Source organism: Macrobrachium rosenbergii, chromosome 3 (assembly GCF_040412425.1).
Source record: "Macrobrachium rosenbergii isolate ZJJX-2024 chromosome 3, ASM4041242v1, whole genome shotgun sequence".
NCBI classification, from domain to species: Eukaryota; Metazoa; Arthropoda; class Malacostraca; order Decapoda; family Palaemonidae; genus Macrobrachium; species Macrobrachium rosenbergii.
Window position 1 is genome coordinate 14,737,132 of NC_089743.1, and position 8,252 is coordinate 14,745,383.

Sequence of the window (8,252 nt, forward strand, 5' to 3'; positions counted from 1 at the left end):
AGAAAAATTTGTTGAGGAGTGATATTTACGTACAAAAAAAAAAAGATTAGGTCGCGAAGAAAATGGCTGGCTACCAAAATCGTGAGAAGAAAAGAAGACAAAAGTTATTTGTACCGCATTAAGGAACTAACAGTAAAAGGGATAGCAGATATATCATTATTACCTAACATGTTATATTTATTGGAATTATTATTATTGAAAATTTGCCACTTTTATTGGAAAAAGGCAATGATTATACGCCATTTTCCTTGCACGTAAAACTTCCACAATAAAGGAAAAAATATTCTGAGATTAACTAAAGCGAAGTAATGTAAATGTAATTTCACACCAACGGATGAAAATAATTCATAATGTTCAAGAGGAGGTTTCAAGACAGGATTTGACGATTACGAATAGGAGGGTCTGTTTGGTGAAGAAGACTATAGGGAAGACAATAGGGAAGACGAGAGAATGGCTGGACAGGAAGTGAAAATGAAATCTACAGCTGCTTAAAAGGTAAAGGACAAGAACAATCAAACCCCGTTTAAAGGACAAAGATGGCCAGCAACCAAATGCTGCTTACAAGACGTAAAGAACTGTAGCAAAAATACTTCAAGAGATAAAAGGAATACATTAATGATAAAAGCGAGAAAGAATGGCATAACAGAATCATCACAAAATGATACCTATTCTCAGAACTTTATTGTCCTCAATCATATTCTACCCACACTATTTTTTCTTGGTAACGGTTGTGATTTTCGGCACGTGCAATGGGGTTAAAGTTAAGTATACCTTAGTTGATTAACAGCTCTCCTAGGGCTGGCCCGAAGGATTAGACTTATTTTACGTGGCTAAGAACCAATTGGCTACTTAGCAACGGGATCTACAGCTTACTGTGGAATCCGAACCACATTATTGTGAGAAATGAATTTCTATCACCAGAAATGAATTCCTCTAATTCTTCATTAGCCGGCCGGAGACTCGAACTCGGGCCTAGCAAGTGCTAGCCCACAACTCTACCGACTCCCCCAACGAGGAAATGTGAAATGGGGTGACACTCAAGTAGCAAGGAAGGATGTGTTTAAAAACGAAAAAGTCATTGGTTGCTGTATGGAAGGAGAGAGAAATGCAAGTATATTGGGAGGAGGCAAAGAGGTAATATGAGACAGGAATAGAGTAGTGACGTGTGTTCAAGGAGAGAGAAATGCAAGTATATTGGGAGGAGGCAAAGAAGTAATATGAGACAGGAATAGAGTAGTGACGTGCGTTCTTTATACATATTATGATAACGAAAACAGGATTGATATCAAAGCAAGCAGAAGAAATAAAAAACCAAAGAAATATATAATTATAGTAAATGTGGAATCCTTAGACATGCGCATAAAACTAAATTATATGGTAAAAACATTAAAAGCTGAGAAGCGAGTAAAAAAAAACTCACCGAATGCTAAGAAAAAATCACGTTACGGAATAAAAAAGAACAATTTGAGCGAAAAGACAGAGAGCATAAAGCGCGAGAGAGAATGCAGTCTTATAAATTTCATGATACTACCCAAAACAGAGGGGACTGGAGGTTGCTAAAACTGGGAAGGCGCGAGAGGGGAAACAGCTGCCACAGATTCAGTGCGAAATAATTCGTCAGAGGGAACGAAGGCAGGGGATGTACAGCAACTCCAGACTCGGAGTAGATAGATGCTTTTCAGAGCAAGTGAGGATCGAAGAAGCTGATTGCAAAGTCAAGAAGATATTACCAATCTGTAAGAAGAACAACAACAACAACTATGACATGGAATTAATTGGGGGTAGGGGTGTGAGGTTTGTTGAAATGAATCGAAAGTTGGAAGTTATACGCCTGGAGTAGGAATGCCAAGTGGTAAAGGGGGGAGAACGCGCAGTTTTGAAGAGGAAAGATTGACAAGATCGTGGTTGGAGTCTCCAAAATGGTTCAAATACAAACAGAAAATCAGATATCCTGAATCATGGCTGAAAAACTGAATCTTCATGGAAAACAGAAAGCATATGAAAAGGAACATAAAAAGGGCTTAATCTCAGTTTCGGGGGGGTTCATTACTTAAAAGAGTTAAGTATATCTTAGTTTAACCAGACCACTGAGCTAATTAACAGCTCACCAACTGGTTACCTAGTAACGGGACCTACAGTTTATTGTGGAATCCGAACCACATTATGACGAGAAATGAATTTCTATCACCAGAAATAAATTCCTCTAATTCTTCATTGGCCGGTCGGAGAGTCGAACGCTGGGCCAACAGCGTGCTAGCCGAGAGCTCTACCCACCCATCCAATGAAGAACTGGGATTCATTATTACAGATCAGTTAACAGATAAGGAAAACTTTTCGCAAATTTTCAGTTTTCATGTTTGGCGTCTTCCTAACAACTTACTGATAAAAGTTGGACCCAAACAGTGACAAAAATAAATGTAAAGTGAAATTATGCGTCGCTGTCTTGGGCCATTTTATATGCCATGATCAAAAGTAAGTGTCCCATACCCGCTAATGGGATGACCTTATTTGGGACTAAAATTGGTCAAAATAATACAAAAATATAAAAAAATAATTCCATTTCCAGATATAACCTTAAGATATGTGGACTGCTATAATAAACTATTTGTGTGTGCCTTCTATGACTATAGACGTTGCTGGCCTCTTAAATTTTCTCCTCCCCAGTTGTAACTCGCCAGTGTTGACTAACTACAAGTATAAAACGCTTAGGTCAGCAAATTGTCCCAGTACCTTTCCGTCTTAATAAATCAGCCGAGTGATAGTACCAAGTACATAATAAACTGCATGTGGCAAAGGATAACAAAATCAACTCACTAAATAGTAGTTTTACATACCACTGGGAAAACCAGTATGAACTTCGCAGCCAACAGACGAAGACCAGTAAATACAGTATTAAACTAAAGGCTTTGTATTGTCCACACGGCTTGCCCTCCTTCGGCTTCTTTTTTCTTCTCCTACTTCTTATTTTGTCAATAACTACATAAATTCTTGTAAGTCCACATTTGCTAAGAGATCTTTAAGACCAATATTTTTTTTTTACTTCCTTATCTATCATATTGAAATAAAATTCTTGATGCTTGAAAATGTTCTTAGTTTATCCATCTTTCTTAAGGAGACCAAAAGTCATTCATGACCACCTCACAAAGGTTTCTAACATCCGCTGAGCATTTATGGTTTTAATTCGTTTACTTCAGAGGACCGTACCATGATCGAAAGGCAGCAGCAATGAGGTTGTATTAGCGGGTCAGAACACTGCAACATCTTTTTCATATGTACCAGACTGAGGATGACCAGTTGCAAACATTCCCAGTGCAAAACGACAAAAACCACTGTGCTGTCAGAATACAGGTAGATTTACCATTATTTGGACTTACCATTATTTTTACTCATTGAGGCCTTTCTTTGGTTACACCAACCCGACGACACTTGACTTGGTCATATGACCAGCAGTGTGTCCCTTTTCATGTCTTGAACTCTTTAGCCTATCTTGCATTTGTGGATGTATGTTCACTATAACATCTTCTTCCAGAACAACCCAGTTTTGTATCAGTAATATTGAAAGTTTTTTTCTGGGGAGCATCCCTTGATCAGAATCAACTACTTCAATTCCGTAAGCCTGGCAATGATATATTCATTAGCAGACAAAGATTCTTCTACCATTTTTACTTTTTTTAACTTACATTTACTACAAAGTCTAAGGATACATTCCCACGGATGATGCTGATAAGTTATTATCAAGGGTCCCTGATTTGTGATTGAATACATAACAGTAAGGATCAACAATTTCCAATTTTCAGCCTTAATGCTGACGCTCACTGGCCGTCTTCATGGCTTCCATTTTCCCTGTTGGCTAATGTTTGTTCACATTCACATCTATCGCCTCCTACAAATTTTTTCAAACACTGTATCATCTGAAAACCCAGCCATTATCCGCGCCATTTCAGATTTTCAGCATATCAAATGTCGTTTTTCTGAATTCTTGCATTACTCCATCTATTAAGACCGATGCCCCAGACACACTTTCACACTAAACCAGTTACTTACCATACATCCAAGCATTACAGCCCAATCTGCTTTAATCATAAAACCTGTAATCATCATGAAGTCAACCATATTCAACACCATACATCCTCAGCACTCTCGACACAGATCCATATCGATTTTGTTTTTAGCTTTTCCAAATCCATGTACACAACAAAAAGAAAGGTTTATTCCATCTCCTCTACACACTGTTTCAGAAGGGATACCTTATTCACTCAATTTAAATTTATATCCTTAATAACTAAATCCAAGCTGTTGGTCCGTCAATCCGTCCTACTGTCTCGACTGAAATCCAACCAATCAACCTTCACGGAAAGCTGTCATCTATACTGCCATATATACACATTATATATATATATATATATATATATATATATATATTATATATATATACGCACACACACACACACACACACACACACACACACATATATATATATATATATATATATATATATATATATATATATATATATATATACACATATATTTCAGAAAATATGGCTGCTACAAGTTTTAAAGGACACATATATGCATTTCATAGCTTCAATGCTTTAAGATGTGATGAAAGAATTTATGGAGTCAGATGGAACTAGGTCGAGAGACCTGAGGTAAAATCTTTGTGTTCAGCAAATAGTTTGATTCCTCAGCAATATTGCCGGTCAGGTGATCTTCCGAAGTGTTATGTATATTCGTGAGTACGTGCGTTAATTTGATCTAGATTGTGCCAAAATCTGCCCTAAAAGTGAGTTTGATCGTTCATTAACGTGATAGAACTGCAGTTGTCTAGACGTAGCTTTGGAGAGGATCCAGGCTTAAATAGGCAGATAAGGTAGAGTTTGAAATCTCTGTTTTTATGGGAGAAAATTGAACTTGTGATTTTTTACCATGATTTTCTAATCATTATGAACTTTTGAACTGGTGTGGGAGATTTAATATGAATATTCATACCTCTTTTATATTATTATTTTGTCATGTTACGTTTGCCATATCTTGGCTATGCATTTACACTTTCCATTATTGTGTTTTGCATTTCATATATTTTTGGGAGTTTTCTATCATGTTTGATTCTTCCGACAGATGTCTGTGGACAGATGTCGGTAGACAGTGTGGACTGGTTCGAATAACATGTGGTAGACTGGTTTGACATGACTAATTATTGATTTGGGGAGTATGTGTGAGTTTGGATATTTTCAGGCTATTAGCCATAGTGAGACTTCTTTAATCAGAAGTGTTTTACAGTTCAGAGTTTAGTTATCTAACTCGATATTTCATTTATTATGCATTTTAATCTTTGCTTTGTTTTATTCATTTCTTGTTGGGTTATTTGAATAATAAACCTATTTTTGTAGAAACTATTGCGTTTCTTTAAATGGTCCATTTAATTGATTTGGTGAGAATGAGTGCGATTCGGGTGGGTGAACTTCGAAAACGATGAGAGAGAGAGAGAGAGGCGATGCACAGAGAGAGAGAGAGAGGTGATACACGGTGAGAGAGAGAGAGAGAGAGAGAGAGAGAGAGAGAAAGAGGAAAAAATAGATGTAAGGGTTGCCGTGAGCGAACGTTCATACGCCTCCGTTTCACGAATAAAGATCGTTGGAGCACGTTATTCGTACACCTTCAAAAGGTGTTAATTCTGTCCTCGTTACAGAAAAATTGGTGGCAGCATGATTTTAACGTCTTTAGTGATGGCGAAAGAGGAGATTGCTAATAGACTAATTGGTAACGTTGATGCCCAAGGCATAGGCGACTTCACCTAAGAGCTAAGGCGACGGGTCAGTGTTGAATGACTGAGTAGGTCGTGATTACGTGTGAAATGCGGGAACCTTTCCTTTTTTTTTTTCCGTTTCTATTCGAGTACTGGGAGTGGGGAGTTGTGAAATAGATCTGGATGATCTCTAGAGCAATTTTGGGGTTAACAAAATACCCAAATAAGTGTGAATAGTGGCGATTGTGAGTTAATTACGCAAAGTGATTATTCAACAATAATCGCGCGCTGGGTGTCTTTTTTTGCTTCGCCGTCGAGTAGGTGACGTCACAGGCTGCACACAGCTCTGTTGAGAGATAGGTACTTCGTTTTCTGTTTCAAAATTGGTAAGTACCCCATTCTCGTAAGTTGCGCAGAACGCCGTTTTCTGTTCTTCTTTTAGAGGGGGTAACTTGTGCCTTTCTCTAGTGTTCTTTTTGGTTTCTCTTTTTATGTTGTTACGCTCAGGGCGTGTGATTACTCACAAAATGCCGGACGATGCAGCAAGCACATCCCAATCAATTGTGGTGCATAAAGTGACGAACATTTGTGGGGAATTACAAATTTTAAAGGGTTAGTTGATGGAAAGCCAACCCAAAATATAGAAACTTTCATTGAGTCAGTGAACAATTATCTGAATTCCAAGAAAATTACGAATGGCGCTGAAGCTTTAACAGAGGCTAAATCATTTCTGGATTTAGATAAAGGAGATATTGGGAAACGAGCACGCAGTTTCGGGTTCAGAAGGTGCAAAACTTGGAATGAACTGCAGAAATTTCTACGAGCTACCTATGGCGGAGTTCAGCGTGAATGCGCAGTTCGGAATTTGCGAGAGTTTCTCAAAATAAAGAAGGGCAATGATTCACTAGTCACATACAGTGCGAATTTATTTGATGCAGTAGTTGAGTTAAAGAAATCTATAATAGGTTCTCCATGGGTAACTGGAAATAATATCTCCTTAGATAATTTTGAAAGATTGTTACACTTTGCTTGCCTTTTAACGTCGGTCCCAGATGTAATTGTAGATAGTTTTGATAAGAGAATTGATCAGGATACAGATGAATCCTTTTTGTTTGCACAGATTAACAAAAATCTAGCAAAATGCCCGACACTGGACAGTAGTTTTGTACAGGGAGGTGCAAAGATGTCAGCTGCGGTTTCCAAACCACAGAATAATGATAGTCGCCCGCATTCGGGAAATGATGCAACAGCGAAGACATATGCACGAGTAGAATCGAAGAAAATTCCAGAGAGATCAGTCACAACGATACGTTGTTTTAATTGTGATAAAATAGGCCATAGTAAGTCAAATTGCAGAGTGAGATATTGTTCAGTTTGCAAATCTTCAGATCATGGATGGAGATTTTGCCCAGCCACGAAGAGTAGAGATTATTCAGGGAAGTCACGGGGAGGTTTTTCTAGATATGACAGGAGAATTCCACATGATGCAAGTTCTAGATACACAAAGGAACAGCAGAATTTTCACAAGATAAGTTCGAAAACGGACACAGGATAATGACTAATCAGGTCGTAGAGTCACTAGAACCTAGGCCGATTGTACGTGGATTCTCTAATGGCAATGAAATTCATATTTTCATTGATTCTGGTAGCTCAGTTAACTTAGTAAATGCTGACCTTTTTCACTCGAGGTTTCCAGAGTGCAAATTAGTCCCTTCTAGTGAGACAGTGTGTGATGTACAAGCGAGGAAACTGAATATTTTAGGTTCGTCATTTCTTACGCTTTGTATCGGTGGAAAGACAATAGTAGAATCATTTTTGGTCATAGAAGGATTAGCCTTAGGTGAAATGGTTTTGCTAGGACACCCTTCTTGTATGCGACATAACATCAACATTCTTACGGGAGTTCAGGGGATTACAATAGGTGAGTCGGGTTGTTTTGTTCCATATATACACAGGAAAAAACTTGTGAGAAACCTAAGACACAGTCGGAGACATGTGTAACACATTCATTAGAGAGTGAAGATATTCCGCAAAGATCTTTCAAAGGATTTTTGTTGGAAGATGTTGAATTGCAACCGCGAGTTCCTACATTAGTTAAAGTGTCGCTGAAAGAGAAAAAGTTTCCTTCTCAAGTGTGCGTTGTTGAGGGAACCGAGAAATTCAAAGACGTTGTGAGTACGGTGTCAGTGAATGAAATTTCAGTCGCAGGCGTGACTTCAGTAGAATTAGTTAGCTATCAAGACTCAGTGAAAAAAAAAATCACAAGGGTACTTATGTAATTGATTTTGAAGAGTTTAATGAAGAGCATAAATTAGTGAGTTTTTGTGGAGACGGGAATATGTTTCCTAACGAGGAGCAACAGTTCCGAAGTCAGGTTCTACATGAACACTTGGCTAAAGTTGATTATCCTGAATATTCAGATAAAGTAGAGAAAGTGTTGAAAGAATATCTAGATATCATTGCTTTGAAGGGAGATAAATTAGAGTTACAGATGTTTTAGAAC